General features: G+C 40.9%; 1 protein-coding gene across 6 annotated transcripts in view; it reads left to right on the top strand.

Annotated features, from left to right (window-relative positions):
• Positions 1-20443, top strand: part of LOC117601888 (uncharacterized) — an 86165-nt gene that overhangs the window by 52964 nt on the left and 12758 nt on the right. Inside the window, exon 6 of one of the 6 annotated variants that reach the window (XR_013063248.1) lies at positions 16141-20402. The exons of 4 other annotated variants lie outside the window; for them this stretch is intronic. The gene's annotated coding sequence lies outside the window, so the exon portion shown is untranslated. The remainder of the gene's footprint in view (positions 1-16140; positions 20403-20443) is intronic. One more of the 6 variants, XR_013063249.1, reaches the window with a different exon arrangement.

Raw genomic sequence — 20443 nt, 5'->3', positions numbered from 1 at the left:
AACCGTCTAATTAAATATCATCGATCGGTAAACGATGCTCAATTTTAATCAATCGCGATAGATGATAACATTTTCTAATTAATATTGTATCGATCGAAGGGGTAATTATTGTAACAGACTTCTAAGGTCGAATTTGTGAAAAACACGAAAGTCAATTATTATGTTTCTTAATTAACAACGACTCTTAATAGAGTATCAATTAACCGAGCTTGAACGCGTGGACTTTCTACACCCACTATAATTATTCTAGCCAGTGGCGTCAACGAATCGATCGATGTTCCCGTAATAGAATCGCGAAGGTAAATCATTCTAACGATGACCCCAACGATGGCATTTAAAAAAAAGCAGAGGTGACCCTGATTTTTGTCCGTAACATTTTTCTATCGGGCTGAACTTTCCCACAGCGAAAGGGTTGAAGTAACAAAAGCGGTTCACGAGCAATCAATTGCAATCGGTCGTTTCACGCTCTCGCGAGCAACAGCGAACAGATCGATAGACAGAGCGGATGTATATCTATACCGTTTAATAGAACGGAGGAGGTAAATCACTCCCCGATGACCTCCGATCAAACAACGCTGGTGAAACGGTCACGGTGACCCTCGCCAGTTGGCTCTCACCTCGTTCGAGGACACAGATCGATGCTCGAGCAGTGTCAATGTCAATCCTAGGGCGGAGATGCGCGACGAGACGAGAAGGGGTTGCAACCGGCGTTGCGTCACCCTGACGTCAGAGCAGCCCCTTTTTGCCTTAACACTCACCGACAACCCCCGTTTACCCTTGTACGAGGCAACCATCCCTCTACCCGACCCCTATTCGCAACAACCCTTCTGTTCGCAATTGCTAGACCACCACATTAGCCTTTTTCCGACTGTGAAACCACGCCTCGTCGACGGCTTTACCACCGACCACGGCCCAACCTGTTGATCTACCGACGAGAATAAACTCCGAACCCCCCTCATTGTGGAAAATACCGGGATCTCTAGGACACGCCGGTGTATACGCGACGATCGATGGACATCAAGAGGACCATCCGGCTGCCGGGCTTAAAGGGTTTCAACAAAACGATACTCGAGATACGAGTGGATGAAAGGACTGTCAGAGGGAGTGTTTCGAGTGATAGGGATTGCTTAGGAGGTTACCAGTATTACGTGGGCGAGGGCCACGTTTCAGATGATTCAATCTGAATTTCTTACTTAAACAGCGAAACGGTGTACATTACTAGGGCAGACTGATTAAAATTCGAAGGATGTTCAATTGATTATTTGTAAAAGCAATATCCATGTTTTTGTTAGCCTTGAATTTTTATTTCAACCCCTACAGCATACTCGTAGCCAGATGGTTAATCCAGACGAGAAAGTCTTTTTAAGCTGTGAATCGCGAACGAGCATGCTCGAGCTCGAGCATTATCGTTTATCCCAGCTTAAAGCTGGATCCCATTGTCTCTCAGCGAACGCGACACCGGCAATTGCTTCTTCTCGGCGAGCAATGCTATTGAAATGTTTCTAATCGTATCTACCCTAGAGACACTCCGATTGACTCGCTATTCATTCTTCCAAGGCCGAAGCGACACTGCGAAAAGTCTCCTTCGATATAATTGGCTTCGTGCATCGAATACAAAACAGCCAACACCTTCGTCAACGTCGCCTTTCAATGTGTCTCGATGAAAGAATTCAACAGGACTCTAGGAAGTATAAGGATACCCGTCGAATAAATAGGAGCTGAAACATACGAGACGATTTTCATGCTGACGATTGCTTTTTAGAGCATCGATAAGCGCGTCGATCGAGGTCTAACTAAAGGTCAGAGGCTATACGAAACAGCTGACAAATTGAACTTTACGCCGATAAGGAGTTAGAATCGAGGATAAAAAGGAAAGAGGTGAAGGTGAATGAGAGGAAAGCTTCCATTTGGAAACAAAAGATGAACAGAAGAGCCCTGACATTGGGTACCAGCATGACCATCTCAGGATCTCGAGTTACCCTCCTGTCTACCCGGATGGGTGCGCCGCTTTCGGGTGGTCCAGCGTCAAAAACAAGGTGGGAAGGTGTGGATCTTCTATGAAGGGACAATCGAAAAAGCTCGTGATCAATGATCAGAGTGTTCTTATTGGAAAGCAAAAATAAAACAGAATATCTGTAATGTCTAGAACTAGAATATCTATTTGATATTTTCATAACTGGTGATTGACAAGTTTGAAAGAGTCGAAAGCGAGAGTCTGGACTCTAGGGTTGAACTCAATACCACCTTCCAAGGTAATGATTGGACATGTTCGTTTTTCACCATGGGTCGGCCACCTGCTTCTTCGAGATCGTTGCTCGGTTTCGAAGAATGTTCGGTGAACTCGATGAACAAATTCTTCTACGCCCGATGTACTTTTTATTAATTTCATAATATATATTCAACGATATTTCAGTGGAAACAAAGAAAAGGAGAAACTTACTACGCCTGTGCGATAGGAACAAACGAACCCTGAAGGGAGGGGGCTCGAAGGTTAACGGAAGAACGGAAGAGGTGTTTTACGACGGAAACGAATAATTGGACCGGCGTAGGAAGGACAATTTCTGAAACGGATGTGCCAGACAGACGGCCTATTATCGGGGGCAGATTAACTGTTTCGTTTTTAATAATTCGTATATTTGGTCAAGGATTGTGCTGGCTGAATGTTCCGAGGGTCGTAAGCTGGCCAGGTGTTTCACCAGCGGTATATAAAACGAAACAACGCCGATTTTCTGGGTCGTCACGCCAGACGGACACCCCGAATCCTGTGTTTGGCACATGACCGTCGTGAACATATTTTACTGCCTCCCTATGTAGGTCACACGCGCCGTGCCTGAACCTATGATGTATCATACACATGGTTTGATTTCTTTTTTTTCTCTTCAAATGTTTGAAGCCTTAAACGAGGTTTATTTCACAGCTACACATAATCTGTCAGTTCTGTCACATACATCTGGATGAAATATGAATTTTCACGAGGACCTGTCATCTATTTTAATTAACACAGATTTTAATTGAGATAAACTTTGTGGGAAGGTTTTGTACTAGTTGTATTTCAAGAATCACGGTAGTTCAAACCATTGCTGTATTTAATTACGGTACCAGGAAGAATATTTCATTGAAAAATGACAAAGTTTCATTAATTGACCTAGTTTACAGTTGATTTATTTACATGAAAATGATAAAAGTGGATCCTGACCGAGATCCCGGTAAGGTAAAATGTCCGGCACGAGTTTGATATCTCACAAAAAGTATTTCACTCTGGCAGGTGTTACGAGACCGCTGTTGCCCCTGTCCCAACCACCTGCTCATTTTTTATTGAATGTATACCACGCGTTGTGTTCACACTTTGGGTCCTCTCGGTTTACCCTCTCCATAGGCCACGAAGAAGGCAAACAGCCCTCCACGTGCCACAAACCAACCACTAGCCGCGTCATTTCACTGTTAATCCATCAAAAAGGGGATTCGAATTTAAACACTTTAAAAAATTAATTTTTCTTATGTTTCATATTTTCACAAAATTTTGTTTTGCAATGATCAATTTTTATAGTCGACTACTCGATGATTAACAAATGAAGACATTCTTGCATAAGAATTATATTGGTCGAGTAAAAGACTTTCGAGCTCGTCTATCTCAAGTGGAAAGCATCGAAGACCCTGAAGAACGATAGGATGCAGGTGCGACCCCCTTTTCAAGGTCCTGATACTTTCGGTGCCCCAGACTCTTGTATCAGACGAAAGGAAGAGAAATCGTCCTTCGAATTTAAAACGAACCACTCGATACTTCGCATACCAGATGATCGTCATCTGGGAGAAACAGGTGATCCGGTGGTAAAATGATCCATATTTTGCAACTTGTAAAAGCTATTACACTATCGAACTACATTGAATCAATTCTTTTTTAGCCCGGTTTGTCATTGAACTGTTCTATCGGGAAAGACGAAAGCGCCGTGCTTAATTGACTTATAGGGACGAAAGCGACGCAAAGTTAATTAAACCATTAACCCTTCCAGGCAGCCTGCGAATATTCCTAAAAGCTGTACCGCATTGAACGGTAATTCCTAGCCAAGGGTACACTTTATGGAGGATCGAAAGCTCTCGGAAGCCATTTGCAATGAGTTACGACACGATCGGCAATCAATGATCACTTCTTTGTTTACAATTTATCTGTTCCTTAGAAACATCGGTCAAGGTTTCAATACAATTTCTCAAATTCTATCTATGCGTGCTCGAAATAGGACACGCGTATCGACCTGTTTCCGTTTCGATCGCGTTTTTTTAATTAGTCGTGTTTATGCTGACGTGAAATTACCAGGAATTATTAATTAATCGTAAGACCTTTACACGCGGTATTCTTGTTAGCCGCTACTTCACCCCTGACCAATAAAAGAAACGGTGTCAAGGCCTTTGTTGGACTAAAGTTTGATAGTAAAACTAATCTAGGACGTGGCCTGTGTTAATGGACAACACACCCGGTCAAAGTAAACGAGGGGTGACCAACGGGTCGGAAAGGAAGATAAATTTCTCTACGAAATTTCGTTCAACACAATCATACCGTATACGTGAAAATCATATAATTTACTTCGTGAGTTATATTTATTACCCGTGGGTAATTGTTCAATTATTTTATTAAATTACTTTATTAGATATATATTTTTTTTAGACGAACTTTTATACATTCAACGAGTTCAAAGTCGCAAACAGCGGTTCGCCTTTAGTCACTTTGTACTCAATTGTTAGAAGTAGAAGAATCATGTCAAGGTTCGCTAGTGCTAGTATTAAATTAGCATTAAGCTCGCGTAGGATGCAGTCTCGTAAAGACACAGGTGTTGCACGCTCAACGCTAATTTATCGTAAGTAGATGTTGCACCGCGACGATCAGTCAAATTATTCCGATTGTCCCACTTTCATATACAAAGTTTCATTGGAAAATATTTATGCTTCACCCTGTTCTAAATCGCGTTTGAACAACTTTCGAAATACACAGAGCAGGCAAGCAAATAAATTATAATACACGAGTTAAATTTGTCAAATCAATTACTAATTAAATTTCAATTTTGAAATGAAACATTTAATTTAAAATTGATGAAATTTCTTTAGCATGAAAAAGATCGATCTAAAATTAGATAAATGTACGGTAATTATAAAGAACCGTGTGTTCGATTCAGTCGATATAATTTGCTCCACCGGAAACTGAATATTAACCTCAATTAACATCGATATTCCTATACCGTGGTACTTTGTCGTGAATAATGTGCGGGTGACTAAGATTTCTTCTTCCTCTTTCTGTTACTGATTCCTGAATGATTTCATCGCGACGACCCTGCAAGACCTCGAATTTATTTTCTGCGTCATGTTGCTCTAATTATTCCTCGCAACCGACGGAAATGAATTTGAACTTCGTTTTGAATCATCAAATGTCGCGGGACGCGATTCCTAAAATTTCTAACTATCTCCCCAAACGTGAATCCAACTATGAAATTTGCCTTTACGAGACGCGTGTATAACCTTTGACATATTCAGGACTTCGTTACAGAAGTCCCACGTGCTCGATAGCAGCAGGTGAAATTTGATCAAAGCAAACTTTAGCGAACCTATAAAATGACGAGAACAGCTGTTCTCACCGTGTCGATGTTTCTTAATTGCACAGCATCGCTATGCATTCGAATTATCACTATAGGGGCAATTCAATAGACGAGTGCAATTTCAACAGACAATATTTATTTTTCTGAACATTTTTATACAAAGAAATATTTCAATACATTTCTAATATAATAAAATAAAATTGTTTCATTTTAAATAATTAAAATAAACAGCTCAAAAAGTTCAATTTCCTCGAATGTTTCTGTGCTGTAGCCTCGAGGAAAGGTATCCTGGACAGGAAATGTCGAGGTTCAAAAACATCGTATCCTGGCAGTCCTTCCGCAAGCTACAAGGACGTATGGGGTCAGTATGCGTGGGTTGTTGCACCGGCTAGAACGACCGATCGATGCAGCTTGCAGAGCGGGGTGCACAACCCGGCTAGCAACGACCTACCACGTTTCCACTCCTTCGGGCACAGCAACAGGCAGCTATTTACGTGGCTCCGCTTAACGAGTTGGTCGCGCATCCTTATTCGAAGATGAATTAATTGCACTTCACCTGATGAAACGTTACAGATATTATTCCTCTATTTTTTATTACTCTATTCCCCTATTTTGCTAATTTGCTAATCTACTAACTACCCATTTTTCCATTGACCATCCTCTTCAGTAATTGAATTCTCCGATTGATTTACATAACACACCCATTGTAACATGAACCATGCTGAAGAAGACGTATTGAATAGCTCCGGCAATCGTCTTTAAATGACAATCCTTAATTGAACGGTAACTACGGAATAATTTAGAAGGGGAGATCTGGTACCTGAAAAATAATCAAGGTCAACGTGGACGAGCAAAAATATCTCAACCCTACACGTCATCTACAGAGCTGACATTTCGATTGTACCCTGAAGAGATAAACGTATCCCACGAATAATATAACCAATCATTATCTTTAGACGCACTTCATGGGATTTGCTCAATTGCTTTGACTGGAGGGAGGAAGGACGAAAGGGTATCCTTCGATACATTTTCAACAATTTTATTATTCTTTTATTTGACTGACTGATCGCCAGACTTTGAGACTGTTAACACCTTAAAATCGACAATTTAATACGGAATAATTAACAGGTCCTTATGAAAATTGATACATCAGTCGGACATGATTAAGGCGACAGTGAAATTGTTAAAGAGGAAGAGTTGACCCGCGAACGTAGAAAACGATGTCCCGGAGGGTATCTCTAAAAATACGCCCCGATGTATCTTCGTCAGCCTTCACCACGACTCTGTGGTGGAACCACCCCCACGGTATATTATTAAACACGTCTCGCTCTGACTGGACGTGACGAGAAAATCAAGCAATCGTACAGTTTTCTACGCGATTAAAATTAAAGGGGCCACTTTTGACCTCCGTGGAGAGGAAAGAAGGTAAGAAAATCTTAACCAACGTCTTAATGAAGATTCTCAATGAGACTCGATCACGGTTGAACCTTGGCTTGAATTTTGAAAATGATCTCCAACGGTCTTGGAAAATGATTTTTGAGGATGTCGAAGAGGACTAAATCGAGTCAAGGTCTCTCGACAATTCAAGAATCCGAGGGCTGTAAGGATCTTAACACGCGACGATCGAACAAGGACAAGTAGTAACGTTGAAGGTAAATAGGAAAAGGATGAAGATATCAGAAGGGTGGCGGTATCATTTTCACTGTTGGTCGACCTCCAAAATTCCCCAAGAACACGCACGTGGCTCTGTTGTACGCGCGTGCTTCTTCCTTTCCAAGGACGAAATATTTTCAGCAGGACGGGAATGGCCGTTCGTCGAGGGTTCGAGAGATTGAAATCTGAAATCTCCGAGAGGGAGGAAGGTTCATTAATCACAGTTGGCTGGAAAACAAACCCTCCGGGTCTCGATCGGTCGGTAAAAGTAAGAAACGTGGACCTGGGAAACGTGTAGGCTGTAAAGGACCCTACGAATTCTTCCAATTAACGCCAATTATGGTTTTTCTTAGGGTTTGTTTTCTTATTCGAACGGGGATGGTTTCATGGGTTATTTAACTCCTCTTCCAACATTCACCTTCTTTTTCCTGTAACTTAAACCACCGAGAGTGTACACAAATTCTCAAGAGCAATCTAAATAATTAATCGCTAAATTGAAATTTCTTGGAAATACATTGCAAAAAGAAGAATTCCCTGAAATTCAAGAAGGGAAAACAAGTTAAGCTGATTAATTTTCTGCACAAATGAATCGTCGAGCTTCCGTTTAATCAAAATTCTATCGAAACAGGGGCACGACTACGCGAGACACTTCCTTAAAGTTCCTCGTTCCGCTTAGTTAACAGAATTTCTCATTAAGAGGTACGTTTCTCGTTTAATTACCAAATGCTTGCCGGAGCGGAAAAAGAAAAACGGGAAGAGGCGAAAGCAGTAGAAACGAAGGTCGACGTTTCCCAAGTTTCCCTGTTTGCCATTTAAGAAGAAGAAAAGAGGGTTGAGATGCGAATTCGGTGCAAAGAGAAAAAACCTGGCTGTCACATGACGGTGGGGTCAAGGCTAAATAAATTCGTCGACGAAGTTGATGTTAGTCGTTCAAAGTATTTTCTACGATTCCTTAACACGACACTCCACACTTGGACGTCTATTTTAAACGTTTCATGACTTCTCGTGAGCCGAGGATATAGAAATAAACTTCGTTGTTAAATAAAGCGGGAGATTAGATTATCTTGCAGGTATCGAACGAGAAACGTTCAATTTTTATCAGAATGTTTAAATCATACTTTCTGTCAAAGTTTCAGCCGATAAACAGAGGAGCTAAATTTATGCAGAATTTATTTTGTCAGCCTACTAGCAAAAAAACGGGGTAAGAAAGAAGCTTTATAAGCCATGATATAGGGGTAGACGGTTGCCCTACGGAGAGATTCCTGAAAATCAAAGTACATTTACAGAGAAGCAAAGCACTTAAGACGTCTCGAGAAACGGTTCTAGCCAATTTCTACAAAAATTCCTTTGGTGGGTCTCGAAGCAATTTCTAGTTCAGATAGGCTCTATAACGATCTAAGAAAAAGTCAACCGCCATTGGAGGAAAATAAGTGGAATGAATAACTTTCGCTCTTAAATCTTATTATCCGGCGAATATATTTCATCGCGATAAACTTCTCTGAACGACACGACAAAAACCTTCTATAATAAAATTTAAGCTGAAACTTTTTTCGGGACGTGTACGTATGTATGTACGTCCTACGATCGTCCACGTGTAAGTCTTGTTCTTTAAGAGCGTTTAATGCCGAGATTGACGGACGAAAAAAAAGAGGAGAAAAGATATAGATTCGCGATCGAAGGACAGAGAGAAACGGCACGTGAATGACAATCGTGCGTTATCAACCGTGTGGCGCAAATAGTCCCATTAGCATTATGGAAACGGTGCGTCAGCATCGTCAAGTTCAAGGATACGAAGACACGTGAGTCTCTATCTTGGTACTCGAATTACTCAAGAAATTGAAAATTTCGTGGAATACCAGATTGTAAAAGAACGATTCCAAGATAGGTGGACCTTGGAAATTGTTTTCTCTTCTGTATTCCTGTGGTGTGTAAGTACTTAGCCACGTTGTTAAAAATTCACACTGATTAATAGCATTAGAATCGTTAAAGCGATAAGGGTATAACAATTATCCCACTAATTAAAGAAAAAAAGAAAAAATTTGAACGTTATCATAACCATAGCACTGTTTTAAAATAACAAATCTACAACATATCCTTAATGGCTACGTCTATAACGTCGATTATTGTGTCGAACAAAGCAAAAAGTCACGACTCAATAGTAATTACTTAGAAATAATTGCGTTTCCATGAGTTTTTACATTTCAGTGAAAAGCAAGAACGTGGATGATTATTATTATCTGAGGCGACTAAAAGAAAATCGAGATGAGAAACTGGCGTCTAGATGGGTGTCGCAGCTAATCTACGATAACGATAAGAGGATTAGCTTTTCCACTTGAAGGAAAGGAAAAAGAACAGAAAGCCAGGAAAAAGATGAAGGACTGATAAAATCTACACAAAGGAACTTGAGCCGTAATTCTGTTATCAAATCCTATTTCTATTGAAATCAATGCTTTTTATTTCTAATCTACAGAGTATCAAAATTCAGTGGGTGAATCAGAAAAAAATTAATGAAAGACATATTGATTCTGAGTCTAATCGAAACTTTAATTAAGTAAGTAACTATCAAACGATATCTTGAAACTGTGCTAATCACCAATACTGATAATCACCTTAATTACTTGTCACACCTATGTAAGCAATTGTATCGAATTTCCGATCGATTGACCACCTACATATAATCACAGTCGAATTCCATGACAAGGTCGCATAGATTTTTCCAATCAATCGAGTTTCCATCGCAATATGTTTGCTTACGACATGTTAGAGGAGGCACGTGAATCTTATTGAACAGTCAACTAGTGTTATCTACTCGTGCACGTACGTACGTGTTATTCACGTAACACGAGTACCAAAGTTCTCGGTATCGTAAGGTCAATCGTTTCTGGTAGCAGATATTCACCGTGTAACGTAAGCTTATTCGCATGCAACGAAACACGTTACCTTGGCATTGAGAGAATGCGTTATGCAAGCTGCCACTGCACTAAAGAAACATCGTTCGATTAGCAGCTAATGATATATATTTAAAACGTATTGATTATGTCGTGCAAAGTAACTTATCGCGTTAACAAGCCGAGGCTTATCGGTGAGAAACGCTACTTTGATGATCGCACGAAAAAATAGACAATTTCCTTGTAAGAAAATCTTGAAAAAATGAACAAATGAGAGGAGATTGTAATCAGGAAAGGGGAAAGAGTTGAAAAGTATTCGCAACGATTGACGTGAAATTAGGTGGCAGCGAATTATGTTCTCACGCGTTCGCAACGTACGTAACGATCCCAGGATATCCTGTCATCGAGCCTGACCCTCTTCGATTTCCAGTAGACACGAGCGAAAGTAGGTCGAGGGGATTGCCATGGGCACACCCTGTAGGACCAAACATGAATGGTGAGCTTAAACGTCGCTTTTTAAACGGATAACGACCTGTATAAATAGAAGACACTTTCGCTCGTAAATAAGGAACTTTATTTATCGAACCCGTGATCTTGTTTCGGTGACACAAGAAAGATGAATTTTTCCAATGAAACGCGATCCGTGACGAATAAACAGAAAAGATAAGACGAATCAGCGATGTTAACCACCCCGTCGCGAGAACGCGATCAAAGTCCATGACTGACCTTTCTCTCCGAGGGCGATATCCTACAGATAGATACGAAATAAAAGTTAACGGACCCGCGAGGTCACCTCTCGGAACAACGTTATCGGAACGCGTCGGAAGACAATAATAGCCGACGCGATAAATGCAAAAGTTGCTGTTAACAGCAGCGCCAATTAAACGTCTCCAGGCAAGGTTACACTTACGATAACGCGCTCCTTGTCTCCTGCGAAAATTTATTTCTAAAATCATGCGTACGCCAGTGGAAATATCGCGAATTTATGAAGGCAAAAAAATGTAACCTTCGAACCGATGCTTAACACTGAATTCTATTTGAACCGATAGCGATGCAAATTGATAGATTCTACGCCAAGCTTAAGTGACAACTAATTATTCAAAAGAAGTCAAATTTCAGTGACAAGGTCAGCAAATCTCAACGCTTATCTAACTTTTTTGTAATTTCGCTTATCTAACTTGGAATTTTCGCAAAAGTAAGAAGAATCGTTAAGAAGAAAATTTCACTTGTTAATCGAACATTTTCAATGCCGGGTTGATTTTCCTCGCGAAAAGGAGAACAACGATCCCGCTGGCTGACCTTCGTCAGGGGAGGGCAACGTTCTCTCCGTCCGAGTAAAATAAAAGGTCTGATAATGTCGTGGAATGACCCCGTTCGTCGACAAAGAACGACAACGTTTGAATATCACAAGAGAATTCATCGCGCTCGTCTTACGCGAACGGTTATCAATTTTGCGAGATGAACAGCCAAGGACGTGGACCTCGTTTAAATATGAATTGCGTCAATTAGACTTACCTTTATTCCCGGCGCGTCTGTTTGTTCGCTGATTGGTCAGGATTGCAGCACTGTTCACGCTGCCTTTAAGTCCCCGACGTTCAATTCTGATCCGAGGTCAGGTCAGATCTTGAAGGGTGACCGAGATCGCTGGAAACATTCGCTCGCTGATAATAATCAACCACCGACATCTTTTATTTTCCGAACGCGAGTACTTGCCCCCTCGAGTTTGTTCACCCTTCTTCTTCTTTCAATTTAGGGTGCCTTTCTAACGCGAGATATAATCGCTTGAGCATTCGTATTTCCTCTATTTCTAATCATTTTATCATTCTTTATGCAACAGAATTTAAATAGTTGCGAAATGAAATGTTCAAATTTATTTCCTAATATAATATCAGAGTTTTCGAAACAACCTCGTCTACTCTACGTCCAATCTTCCATAGGATCAAGAATACGCCGAAGAATCTTAAACGTAATCCTTCCGCGATATTTTTCCTCGTGTTTGTCGGAAATTTTTACGTAAACACTCGGAAATACCGAGGTCCTCCGCGAAGGTCTCTTTAACCAGTGTAATTCCAGAACAAACAAATCCGAGGAACGGGTAGGGAAGAAAGCATCGTATCCTTGATTTCGCCACTTCTCGAGGAAGTTGCGGTTCTTTTTTAAACGCGTTTCTCGTTCCCATCGCGAACGCATCGCGTACGCTGGAACGGTCGTTGCTGAAATGTGACACAGGACATTGCGGCCTCCCTCGAGACAATGTTTGTTCCCTGTGCAAGTACACGCGGCCAGGAAATCGCGTCATTACCTTCCCGTCCTCGTTTTCGAAAGCGTAGAAATTTGTGCGGTTCTTGCAGAAAAGAAGATTTAGAACGGCGCCAAGGTCTCCCTGATGACATTTACGGCTTGCATAAATGCAATTTTAAAAATGTCACGCGATTACGATCTCGTCCTCGTTAACTCGATCGGATCGAATCGAAAAGTGAAATGTTTCAACCGGAATTTATATTTGTTACAATTCATCCTTTCGTATCTCAATGTTTGTGTGTAAAAAATTATTGAGCTGAAAGGGTTAAATGTTCCTTCGCGCTTAAGCTGTTATTAAGCGCCACTTGTCCATGGTGCAGGACGATTAGCAAAGCAGTTCGACTAAAAATACACTCGTGGCTGCAATTGGTATTCCCCAAGTATAATGATTTTCTTTCACGTTCACAACGACCATGAAAGTTTGTAATGCGACACAGGACGTTGCGGTTGATAGATACCTTCCTTTTACCAAACGTTTCCGTCTAGACGAGTCGTTAACACTTCCCCAAAGCTCGCGATCCAAACGGATCATTGCCAGCAATTAATCGTCCATGTGTCCTCGATACTTTGACGATGTAAAAGAACGTATCGTTCTATCGATCGCTCATTGTTTCCATTCGACCATTGTCTTTTTTTCCAACGCGACAGACAAAGAACGTTCCGTATAATCTCCATCGTTAACGCTAATTCAAATGATTAATAAGTAAAAACGATAAATTATCAGAAAATCAGTCTAATAATGTAGAATGATAAACCAAAGCGTATCGTATTAAAGAATGAATTTTTAATATCTTAGATAATCTATGTTTTATCGTATGTCTGACTAAATACAACTATTTCTACTGCGGTGATCAAGATGTTTCTCTCCTTTTCAATTTGACTAATTGGAATTTGAGGAAATCGCGTTCAACCGAAGGAAATATCTTTCAGTTACGATAAAAAGAATGTGATGTGACAAAGGTCAGCTTGATTGTCAGCTGGAAGGTCCGTTATAGCGAACTGCATACAATGCGAAGCACAATTCCGAGATATCGATCGTGTCATTCTGTATGCAGTGTCCTTCGAGATGTGGACGGAGATAAACATTACTGAAATATCCTCGACGAAGCTATTTGATCGTACACCTAGTTTTCCAACGGTTTACCAGGGTAAATGTAGACGGTAGTTTACCCAAGTCTCTATCAAGAAAATTCCTTGAGATCGATGGAGGAACGATATAATAGTGGGGTATTAATTCTAGCACATTGGATAGAGAGTAAATTGAAAATCCTTAAACGTATTACTACTTGAAAATAAAGAAAAAAGAACAAGGTTAATTGTTGGACCTTCGATTATATAATTAAAAACGAAGATTTAAAGAACAATAGAAATGGGGAAGGAAACAAAAGCAGTAGAGAACAATCACGGATGAATAATTAACTGGTGTTGTCATTGAAGGAAAAACGGGACAGGACTTCAAGGCCGATGAAGGACACCTCTCACGCAGGTGAGAGGATAGCGGTACTGCTAACACGTCACGACGACCTCCTGATTCTTCGATCGATTTGAAAAAAAAGAAAAAATTGTCGATGAAGAAAAAAAGTAGAACCAACGTCACTCGACGTTCTAACGCCACCTTTGTCTACCCACGTGTTCCAAATAAAACAACGATGCAATTTGCGATACGGTATTCAAGTACCGCACGTTTTCCGATCAAAATTCAACGACAGTCATCCTATTAATCACAGTGAAAATTTCCAAATGAAATACTAGAGAATCTGATCGTTTCCTCTGAAAGCCGGGGTGATCCCCGGTGCAAGAATGCAACCATGAATGCACGGCTCCGAATCGGAAGAAGGCCGTTGCATAAAGGCTGCATTGGCTCATTCACGCGTGCAACGATATAACGGATCCCGCGAGAATATTCATGCGATCCGACAATCGGGATTACGTAACGATGAGTAGAACTGGAATAGCGGGAACTGGTCCCCGTGTGATAATTGCAGTGTCTTTAATCGGTCGATGCACGCGTCCTTCGGGCGAAAACGGTCTTAAAGAGAAACCGGGAATGATCCTTGCCCGAGGCGTCCTTATGCACACGCGTCAAAGCTAACAAAATGATTATGACAATCGATGGACGTTATCGTGGATTCACTAGATATCTGGGCGAGGAATATCTTCCGAAACTTTACTAGATTATAGAAGACATCGAGTTGTGTAAGTAAGAGAATTTTGAAAGAGATGAACTCATCCCTTAAAATTTGCGAAATTCATAATTATCCAAATCCAAACGATCACCGTTCGAAATGAAAATTTCACGATACTCGTGTCTGATCGGCAAAACGTAATCAAATTCGGCCAGGTGTTATCGATGGAACGTGGATAAAGCAAGAAAAGGCAATAATGAACACCTGACGTTCTTGCCGTGCAAACTTTCAACGAGGCCGCACATAATCGTCCAAATTAAGATACCTATCGAACGATCGGTCTGTGTAAATGAATATTTATCGCGCATAATTAATAAAGCAAACGAAACGATCGGGGTCAACTTCCATGTTAAGATTTAACTCGCAGCCACACCTGTTTATCTACCTGCAACGATTACCTTAAATAACGCGAATTCATGGCCAATCATTGTGCATAAATGTCGCGCATCCCTCCCTGGTCTTAATGAACATTTTCCGGGACAAAAGCCTCGTAGGACCTCCAAACTGCACAAACAAGCAGATGTCCTCTGACAATGCAAATTGTCTTCGTCCTAGTTCTCGAAACTCGATGTTGAACTTTGCTAACTCGTACATGGATTCTGATTTCGACGGTTGCAATATATTTTATTGCACGGATAATGGCTGAATTTATTTGGAAATCGATTCGTTCATTGTAATTCTTTTGTATAAGTAAACCCATAAAAATTCCGCAAACCATTACCCCCGACAATAAGTCCTTTTAAGTGGACGGTTAAGCGAACCCTTTACGTGCACCATACGATGTTACAAATTCCGTCAGGTACGCGAGAACCCATTGAAAATCGTTGCACAGTGAAATTCCCAGGCAATAAAACTTTCTTCGAGTCAAATGTTTAGTGAATAACCATCGTTTACTGGGCGGAACAGGACGGGTGTATGGGATGGAGGGACGATGACGTGTGGTCACTCGACCCTGACTTTATTTATGTTTCCCCATAGCGTTAAAGGCAGTTACACACGTGCTATGAAGGCCTCGGCTTTGCGATTCCTTTGTCTACGGGTTTCGTTCAACGGCTCGAGAGCCTCGTAGCCTTGTCGCCATTATACATACATACATCCGTATATAACATTGCTACTCTGTTTTGTTCCAATACGTGTATCCGGATGTTCCAGTACGCTTTGTTCGTTCAACTCGAACGCAGCCTCTCGATCCGCTCGTTTCAGAGAAGAATCAAAGAATCAACGGCAAAGTATTTGATTTTCAACGAATGGAAAGAGAATTTACGAAGAATTTCGAGTGCTATGAGGGTTTTGGTACCACAAATTTAATTTACACTAATAATTCCTTAAATTTGTAATAATAATAACGCAACAACTGAATCTGATGAAAACATTTTATTCTATAGAAAACGATAAGGTACCCAAGAACAGATGAATTTGGAAATCAACTGACATCGCAATGATCGCGAATCATTAATTTTTAAATGAAACACGATTATTCTATGAAATCTTTGATTCGATTCAATTAAAAAGGTGTTCGCTATCTGTCAGGTACACACGCGAATCCATCCTCATTGACGAGCGGATTGAAGCGCTTGAGGACAGCCAGCTATCGGTTGACATCCAGTCGAACGCACATGCATAATGCGTTTCATTGAACGTAATCAACTAGGAAATGCTCTGGGTAAAACCTTGGAAGCCAACCTTGACTCGTGTGGAAAAGACGCTTAATGTGTAGATGATCTCACGTGTGCGAGGCTCGTCTAAGCGTGCCTCGATCATTACCAGAAGCGTGTGTCACTGTGAGAACCGCATAAATATGAATTACTTTTTTTATCGTTCACAGACAAGATTATACAAGGTGAGCCAAATAAAGTATCTACAAGCTACAAGACACCGCATCTGACATCGACTTGATTTTCAACAGGAAATGAATTAGCCTAAGTTACTTAGGGACAGTTAGCCTAATTCGTGCATAAATCATTGAGATGATACATTATTGCAATAAAATGCGATCGAAGTCGGTATAGATATGACTAGACGTATCGATGATCCATGATTCAAACGAGTCCTCTGATAAACTACTTCCTCTATGACTTTTCCTCTGACGACGGAACAAACCGTCGTCGACCTTTGTGACAATGGAATGTCGTTTGTGATCACTGACGTCACTGTGTCTTTAACATTTGTCATCCTGCTGAAAATACCAGCTTACGTGGCGCACTCTTATTCCACGCTGGAATCGTATTATCGTGCGTCGAATATGAAATCGAGCATCTCTAATTACACGCCTCTTTTCCCCGTTTCAATTCTTATCGTGACAATCTTACGAAAGTATCGTGTTTTTCATTTAAAATCTATGACCCCAAACGTCGCTATACAAATGTTGCGTGAAAAAAAAAAAGAAAGGAAAATTCGATTTCCAATAATCGAGGCAAAACTTTCACTGTGGAAGGTTGTACAGCTAGGAAGTCGGCAGAAAAGATTTATCTACGCGATTTCTCGAAAGTCAACGATATACCATGGCACACTGATTACCGTGTGGACAAAAGCTTTCGTGTTCGGTCTCACCTACGCAAAAGATTTCTCCAGCTAGACGGAGAGAAGGAGGAGAACTACGTTCACTTTCTCGTCCGATCGGGCAAACTGTGTCGCCTGAAAACCGGGTCGTCAACAATATCGCAGAGAAAGTGAGAGTACGATCGGTAAACCTCTTGTGATCGTGATGCAGCTGCTATTTTAAATGATCTCCTGGATCGCGATCTACCGTGACTCTTGATTCAAAGAGGATCGACCAGAGGGCAGCACCTCTTAAAGAAATTTTAATTAGATCGCGATACCACTGCTAATTAACTCTTACTATACAACAATTTGAAGCTCGAAGTACGAAGAAAATGACTATACAGACCCTTTGCTAAAATTTTTAATAAAATCCCAGTTATAGTAACTATTGATCAATTTCGAAGCATATCGATTCTGACATGATTTCATGACATAAAGTTGTCGAAAAATTGAAAGAAAACTGAATTTAATCAATTTCTGACTAATTCACGTCTTTAATTTTTTTTGCGAATGTAAACTTGACACGTTTATTAAAATAAAAAGCCCACGTAAACAGCGTCGAAATGTTGAACACTCGTTCAAGTGTTACAAGCGAAAGCGAACGAGCATTCAACGACGAATTTCAATAGAGTATCATTCCATAAGCTTTCCCAAACACATGCCTTCAGACTTTCGATTTAACCGGTCGGTCCTTTTTGCTCGGTGAAAGAGGCGAACTGCTCCGTTTTCTGCCGCGTAACCGGTGACCTATTCACCCACTTATTCAGAGTTTACCTTATTGTTCGCCGACAGACAATGAGCCGAGAGGAATTCTTCTTCGTGTCTACCGTGAATTCTACTTTCGACGGTCAGAAACAAGGTCGGCAGATCGTGTTTTCCACGAGACAACGGCATGCATCAATCCCCGTCGCGTGCCGTACACGAGGAACGGTCTCGCATAAAACTATTTATGGTAAACGTGTAGAAAGTGAATTGAACCCGATCTTGCAATCTGGTAAAAGTAAATACATCGGTAAGACACAGAAAAAGTGAAATTGTTCGAAAACTAAATGGAACTTTCGCTGTTTAATGACCTAATTAATCCTTTCGATTTGAATGCCGGTACGATCGAGGGTCTATTTACGTAAGCAATTGAACAAGCAAGTGTTATCTCTTTCAATCTATCGAATAAATTCCAACGGAAAGTAACCCCTTTATTTAAGAAAGTTTGTTCGATGATGCTCTATAATGGTAGGTATAGAAGTAACAAGTATCCAGCTATAAATACGTTTCGTATGAGAAGCAGAAGTGGGCTGACCTTTAACCTCGAAAGGCAGACGGCCTAAAAGCGAAGAAGCTATAGAACTCGTGCTGGTAGACAGTTCGGTGGCATATATTTCGGGGTCGCGACCTACTTGGATGGTTTACGCGTGATACGATGTCCCTATTCGATCCCTTTCGAAGGCCAGGAATAATACATACACGATACCGATTCGATAATGCATCTTGATCAGGCGCGCTATATCCGAGCGTGTTCACTCGATTTCGCATAATATAGTCTTTGTGTTTAACGATCGTCGACCTCCGGTATGACGGCCTAGCCGTTTCCATCATGTTTCGGTCGACTGACCCCATTACATTTCTACGATTCAGCGCACGCTATCGGTTCTACGTTTGGCATCCTCTTTTTACTCGTGAATCGTTATAATTAACCAACCGTTTGATCTAAATATCTTCGAAATTTATAACGCGACGTATAATAATTTAGTATTATCTTATGAAAAATTAAAAATATGACTCGTATATCCGAACATCTGTCGGAGCGTAGGAAAATTCAACGGCAAACCTTTCCATCGGTCGTAAAAATGTTAACCTTGGAAAAGGGAAGAAAGAAGGTTGCATCGATCGAGAGGATGCCGAGGGTGACTTCCGCTTTGGCTGAGGCCTCCTCAAGCGTGGCCCTCGCGTGCCTCCTCGTGCCCGCCGTTTACGGTTTTATGCATTTACAATTATTGACACGAAAGTCCTCGATTGCCGGCCATAATTGCCAGTGTCTGGTAGTGAGAGCAAGTTTATTCCTATTTTACAAGCCGAAGTCAACGCGTCAGAATAAGACTAGAAAATGGGCTGTAAGATTTTGTCTGTGCTGAGAAAATTTCAGTTGGAAAGAAACGGTCGTGCTCGAAAATAGGAACACGAGGTCGTCGGGTAAGAAAACGAGAGAATTCTTTGTCTCTTGAACGACCCAGAAACCCGGTTCTTTCTTCCTCTCGTTTTTTAACCGATCCACAATAAACGTAGGTGCTAGCACGAGCCGTTTCGCAGAGGCCCTCGTTAGTGAAAGTTACCTGACTACCACCCGGTGGGGGAGAAAGTGAAAGCCATTTCCGGGATAAGTGCGGCGGCGGTAAGCGTTGAAATGATATCGGGTAGGTGGACTGATATTAACGACTAACCGATTACACACGACTCCTGTCCATCCGCGACCTGTATTTACGACGTCTGCAAAGAACGATAACACCCGCCGTTAGAATGGCATTCGTTTAACGGTGTCATTAGGGGCTCGTAAAACGATATTGCATAACGCTGCACGTACTGCTGCACCGACAGAAATTATTTCCAGAAGGCGGACTAATATTAATAGCTACTCCATTACGCGTATATAAATACATATATTCTCGTGTACACTTACAAGTACACAGGGTGTAGAACAAAAAAAAAAATTAAGTGAAATTTTCAAGAACCTAGAGGTTGAGTTGAGCAAAACTTAATCTGATTAATGATTCAAGATTATATCTAACAAGTGAAATCAGGTCAGTAATCAATGATTAATTAATCAATCGAGGCAACTGGTTTTCAAGAATCAGGCATTGATTTCATTTATAAAAACTGTAAGTGAACTGTAATTTACAGAGATTTATTATTTTCATAGTAAATACATTTTTTTAAACACCCTGTTCATAACTCGTCCACCCTCGACGCTACGGTTCTTCAAACGATACCATAAACGACACACCTCCTACATTTATGCTGTTTCAGTGATTTCAACGGAAAAATAAATCTTGCCGGTAGCCGATGAAACGATTACGATGGAAAGTGTGACAATACCCGCCTTTATATCGCGAGCCTGTTTAATGACGTTGCACCATTTCAATGAGTTTATATTACGACGCGAGGAAAAAGAAGGATTAGCGGTGGGAAAGGGTGGACGGATATTAATGACCGCTTCATTTATGTGACGTTTATTGTCGCTCGAATGAGTCGTATTTCAGGTACACGTTAGGATCACTATCTTTGATTTTAATTGTGCACT

The sequence above is a fragment of the Osmia lignaria genome, chromosome 13 (genome assembly GCF_051020975.1).
Source record: "Osmia lignaria lignaria isolate PbOS001 chromosome 13, iyOsmLign1, whole genome shotgun sequence".
Taxonomy (NCBI): domain Eukaryota; kingdom Metazoa; phylum Arthropoda; class Insecta; order Hymenoptera; family Megachilidae; genus Osmia; species Osmia lignaria.
This window is presented reverse-complemented; position numbering and strand designations above follow the sequence as displayed.